Raw genomic sequence first — 6,122 nt, forward strand, 5'->3', positions numbered from 1 at the left:
GTGGAATTTTGATGAAAAGGCGTAGGTGAATGTTGGAGGAGTACTTTCCCCCAGGAATGGTATGTTTCTTGGTTACCAGACCCGGCAGAAACAGTGAAAGAATTGGCTGAAGCTGCAGCAAAGACAAAAGTCTCTTCCAGCATGCAGGCGGGGGAAGGGCAAGCTTAAAGGCCTCAAGCTGACTTGAGGGCCTTTATGAAAGCTGAATTCTAGCAGCAGAGGGAACTGTGAAAAGATCTCACCAAGGCCATTGAAGAAGCGGTGACGACTGACTTCCGGTGACGGCGGACGGGAGGCAGCCGCGCATTGTCGGGGATTGATGCCCGGTCCTAGGGGCAGCGAAGGCGGTGAAGGCCAGGAGACAGCACAGGGAAGGGATATGTCGAGGTCCAGTAAGAAAACGGCTGTGAAAACAGCTGAAAGTTCGTCGAGGAGTAGAAAGGTCACCGCAGGGTCACCAAGGAAAATGGAGGCTGGAGCACCGGGGAGGCCACATTGTTTACGGCTGAAGAAATAACGAAGGTAATGGCTGCGGAATTCGAAAGGCAGTTTACAAAATATATGGAGACAATGAGGAAGGGGATGAGGGAGGTTTTGAGTGTGCTGGTGGAGGCGGTGATTTCCCCGGTGACGACGGCATTGGGGAGCGCAGTGGTGGAGGTGCGGGAGCAAGGGGAGGCGCTGAAGGAAGTGGAGGAGACATTATTGCAGCATGGTGATCAACTTACGTCGATGGGGAAGGAGATGCGGAAGGTGCTGGAGATTAACAAGGATCTGCAAGGGAAAATGGAAGACCTGGTAAAAAGGTCCAGGCGACAGAATTTGAGGATTGTGGGGCTGCCCGAAGGAGTTGAAGGGCCGAGACTGACTGAGTATTTTGCTGCGATGCTGGCGAAACTATTGGGGGAGGATCCCTCCCGATATGAACTGGATCGGGCTCATCGGTCGTGGAGGCCTGTACCAAAGGCGAGTGAGCTGCCAAGGGTGGTGACTCTGTGCTTCCGTAGGTACAGTGTGAAGGAGAAGGTCCTGTGCTGGGCCAAGCAGAAGCGGGTGGTGCAGTGGGCTGGAGTTGGTATACATGTATACCAGGACTTTACGGTGGAGCTGGCGAGGAGGCGGGCTGCTTTCAACCGGGTGAAGAGGGCACTGTACATTAGCAAGGTGCAGTGCAGAATTGTATATCCAGCGAAGCTGAGGGTGACATACAAGCTCAAGGACATATTTTGGAACGGCGGAGGCAGCGGAGGAGTTTGCAAAGGCAGAAGGACTGTGGCAGAACTGAGAAATTGAGAAATGGCCATGTGCCGATGTAACCTCATGACTGTATTTTCTTTTTTTTTGTTTGTTTGTTGCACTGCGTGCGGGTGTATGGGCTAAAGGAGCCGGTGTTGTATATATTTGGACAAGGGAAGTGATGGGACTTTCACTCGAAGTGTGGGCTCTTTGGGGTGTAGGTGGATATGCGGGGTTTGTGTGCTAAAAGGGGATTTTTGGGTTTTCCTAGGGTCGGGCAAGGGAGAAAGGGACCCGGGCGGGGGCCTCCACACTGGCCGGTCTAAGCCGGCCAGTGAACGGGAGTGAGGTTTGGGGGGGGGGGGGGCCTGCGGCCAGCGGAGCCTGGCAGAACAGGGTCCGAGTGGTCTAGCCTGGTTGGAAAGTTTGGGGGGGGGGGGGGAGGAACCGAGGTTGGGGGAAGGAGTTTTACAAGAAACTGGACGGGAGGAGTTTTTTGGGGGGGGGGGGGGGGGGGGGGGGGGGGGTTTTACAACTCTTGGGTATCATGTACGGCACTCTTTCAGAGGTTGGACGGCCTTGAGTGTGTGTGTGTGTGTGTGTGTGTGGGGGGGGGGGGGGGGGGGGGGTGGACTCTGGTGACCATGGCGGTCCTGGGCTCATTTTTTCTTTTTCTCCTTTGTTTCTTGTTTCCACTGTGGGAGGGTTTGTTTTATTGGATGCATATATTGACAGGTGGGCCGTTGTTCGGAGTGGTGGGAGGATGGGATCGTTGTTATTGTTAAGGGGATTGATTTTGTATTTGTTACCGTTTACTGTCTGTGGGTGGGGTGTAAATTGTGAAGGAAAATGTGAAAATGGAGAATAAAAACATTTATTAAAAAAAAGTCAACAATTCTCATCTTCTGCTCATGCCAAACAGCTCAACATATGATTACAATAATGTGTATTTTGTTTCAGCAATGTGCATTAAACATACATTAGTAAATTATTTTTTTGATTGTTGCAAATATTCTTTAATGTTTACTGACCCAATGACCAGAACTCGGTGTGGAACAACCGACAGTACTAACGTACACAATGGAGTGTCTTGGCTCAATTTTAATGTCATTCAGGTTAAAACACTTTGAAACAGCCAATGTAAAAACATTACAGGTAATTGCAATGTCACCGCCATTTATTCGATCAAGATCCTATGCAGGCATTTCCTGATACCAGCATTTCTATATCAAATGGTGGTTTAGCACAACTGGCAATTATCATGGGGTCATTGAGCAGCCAGAGTAGCTTACACACATCTCACATTTCATTGCAAGATGGATTTTGATAAACATGTCCACACAGCAGCAAAGTCCTGATGGCAGAAACAGCCTGAAGTAACAGGTTATTCACATCAGAACAGAGGGGCTACCATGCAGGTATAATACTTTGACACGCCAATGACTCAAGCACCTTTGACTGTACAACCACTAAAGTTGATGAATGTCGCCTGCCAGCTCACTGGAGAACCCAACACTGGGGTGCAAAGAGATCTACTAGTGAGGCCTAACAGACACATCCCAAAGGTGGATCTAAGGAGCGTGTGTTTTTAAAAAACTGTCCCAACCAAACCTCCAATGACTAGCATTTAAACTTACAAATGTCAATAATTTAGGTACAATCACCAACGCCTAAGAAGTTTTAAACATTCTGTATTTGCTGATCAGAGATAAGATGGTGATTTTTACCAATACCGATTTTACAAATTAAATTTGTTTCAATCTCAACTTTGTTTCAATAAATTGTCACAAAATAGACCCTGCAAATAAACCAATTATACATTACACAATGATAACTTGGGTTATCATTCAGAAGCGAAGATGATGAATACTCTGCCCTCTCCCACAACTCAACATTGCATTACAGACATCATCCTTTAAGTATTAAATAGCTCTTTTTTTTTAACATGTATTATGAAACGACATATAAATCAAGTCCATGTATTTTACTACAACCCAAGTTTCCTCTTCAGTGACGCTGGCATCTCAGGAGGTGGAGGGCGAGGAAGCCTGAAGTACACGTTAACAGAGTCGTAGGTAAACCACTGCAGGGCAATCAGAGTACCAATTGTGATAATACGGGCAATAAGCCCCTGCCACACTCCTAAAGGTCCAAACCTTTTCAGTGTTGGGGACGAGCTGGAAGCGGGCGAGCTGAAGGGACTTGCCACAGTGACACTCAGCAGGCCAGAGGAGAACATGGCGATGGCAGCGACGCCTCCGGGACCCGCTGAAGCATTATATTTGCGCAATTATAAATTGTCAGAGCATATTGATATAAAGATACATATATTTACATACTGTGTGTGTTTGATAAGACTTCTACTCAATCACTCACCAGGCACCTACATAAACCTTGTTTATCTTTCTGCACGTCAACATTTTGTGTGATGAAATGAACAAAGTGAACAGTAGGAGGAGCGGTGTTAAAAAGCATTGGCCCAGATATTAAGATTGTAATTGCAGCAATACTCCCAACGTTGGCCATCATCACTGAAAAACCCAACAGAAACTTCTGGCATCAACACATGCACAATTAAAAACAGCAATCTGAAGTTGCCTTCAATGATTCCCTGCTCTTCCATAGGTATACAGCTGAAATCTTGACATATGGCAGAATTTAGAAATCATGAAATTGACAGGAACTTCCCCTTTTAGGCTGTAACATCACTGTCAACAACTCGCCAAATATGTTCATAAGATGTAACAGGGTTCTAACACTAAGCCCTAACAACTGAACAACCTCACATCCCGAAAAGATCATTTATGTTTGGCATTATCAAAAGTTTCCCATTGTTTTAAAAGTATGTATGGAATTTTTATCAAGATTATAATATTTCAGATTCTAATGTTTATGTTCCAATCATTTATTTTGCCCTGCATAAAATTTACAAAAGGGAAGGATAATCAGTGCATTTCACTGTGGTTTGCTGTCTGAGAATTCTTCAATGTGATTGATTACATTACTGCGCTGGATGCCTGGTGGCTCCTTCATTGGCAAGAGAGTCAATCTAACATGCGAATGTGAAATCCTACCTCACAGATATCACTAGTTCTTTGTGGGCAGCTTTCTGCATAAGCAAGGGCCGTCACTTGGCCAATAACCAGGTGAACGGCACTTGTTCATGAGGGGCTTCATTACCGAGAGTCAGTTTGTAGTAAGTACCGGTTGCTAGCTCCCAGCTAGTTCTGCTGAAAATGAGGGGCTTCATTACCAAGAGTCAGTTTGTAGTAAGTACCGGTTGCTAGCTCCCAGCTAGTTCTGACACTTGCACTATGTCCTCCAGACACTCTTTTTGACAATGCAGTGGTTGTGCAAATATAGCCCCATTATCTACCTGAAAGGGACTCTGTGGTTACAGCTCAACACAGGAAGTGGCCAGTCAGCCTAACATTCCTGTGTCAGCTCTTTGGCAGAACTGGCTTCTTAATCCCAAGCCCCGGCTCTTTCTCCTTAGCCCTGCAATTTATTTTCCATTCAAGTATTCATCCAATTCTCTTTTGAGTGTTACTATGAACTCTGCTCACTCCACTCTCTCAGTCAGTGCATTATAGATCACAATAAATTACAGTATAAAACAAAATGTTTCCTCATGTCTCCTTTTGATTCTTTTATCATCTTAGGGCAAAGGGGACCAAAGGATAAGTGGGGAAAGTAGGATTAGGCTATTGAATCGGCATGATCAGCCACAATTATAATGAATGGCGGAGCGGGTTCGAAGGGCCTCCTCGACTCCTGTTTTCTATGTTTCTAAGACTGTGTCCTGTTTACTGACCTTGATTAAGTGGCCATGCTTCTACGCAACTACAACACTTCAGTTTTTCAATAGTTGTAACATAATAAAACATTCACCATACCGTTTTCAAGCAAAATTTGATGCTGAGCCACTTCAGGAGATATTTGGGAAGATAACCAAAGCTTGGTCTAAGAGGTAAACTTATCCGGCGACACAAAAAAGCAGATAGAAATTTGGGGAGGGGAAAATTCCAGAACTTGGGGTCTAGGCAGCTAAAAGTTTGGCCGTCAATGGTGGTGCCGTCCTTACTTTGTGGGTGATATAAAAATTGGTGGGGTGCTGATTTATGAGGCTAGCCTTAGATTACAGGAGGATATTGACAGGCTGGTCAGAGGGGTTGATCAGTGGCAAATGGAATTCAGTCCAGATAAGTGTGAGGTGATGCACTTGAGCAGGACAAACAAGACAGGGGAATGCATAATGAATGGAAAGACACTGGGAAGCACCAAGGATCAGAGGGACCTTGGTGTGCATGCACACCAGTCCCTTAAGATAGCAGGGCAGATTGATAAAGTGTTAAGATGGCATATGGTATACTGCCTTTATTAGGCATAGAGTTTAAGAGCGTGATGCTAGATCTGTATAAAATGTTGGTTAGGCCACAGCTAGAGAATTGTGTGCACATTATCCACATTGTAGGAGGGATGTGATAGAACTGGAAAGGCGCAGAGGAGATTCATCAGGATGTCGCCTGGCAGGAGAGGTTTAGTTATGAAGAGAGATTGGATAGACTGGGGTTGCTTTCCTTCGAGCAGAGGTGTGGAGATGCCGGCATTGGACTGGGGTGAGCACAGTAAGAAGTCTTACAACATCAGGTTAAAGTCCAACAGGCTTGTTTCAAACACTAGCTTTCGGAGCACAGCTCCTTCACCTGAGGTGTTGTAAGACTTCTTACGAGGATACTGAGGAGGGGCATGATTGAGATGTATAAAATTATGAGGGACACAAGATAGGGTAAACAGGAAAAAACTTTTCCCTTTGGTGGAGGGATCGGGGCATAGATTTACGATAAGGATGTTTAGAGGGGATGTGAGGAAAATCTTTTTCACCG

At 45.6% G+C, this 6,122-nt stretch overlaps 1 non-coding gene across 1 annotated transcript; it reads right to left on the reverse strand.

Annotated features, from left to right (window-relative positions):
• Positions 1-2,567: 2,567 nt before the first annotated feature.
• Positions 2,568-2,821, reverse strand: LOC119955368. Its single transcript, XR_005458456.1, has one exon. It is a non-coding gene; the product is annotated as a small nucleolar RNA SNORA53 (small nucleolar RNA).
• Positions 2,822-6,122: the final 3,301 nt, after the last annotated feature.

This window comes from Scyliorhinus canicula, chromosome 20 (assembly GCF_902713615.1).
Source record: "Scyliorhinus canicula chromosome 20, sScyCan1.1, whole genome shotgun sequence".
NCBI classification, from domain to species: Eukaryota; Metazoa; Chordata; class Chondrichthyes; order Carcharhiniformes; family Scyliorhinidae; genus Scyliorhinus; species Scyliorhinus canicula.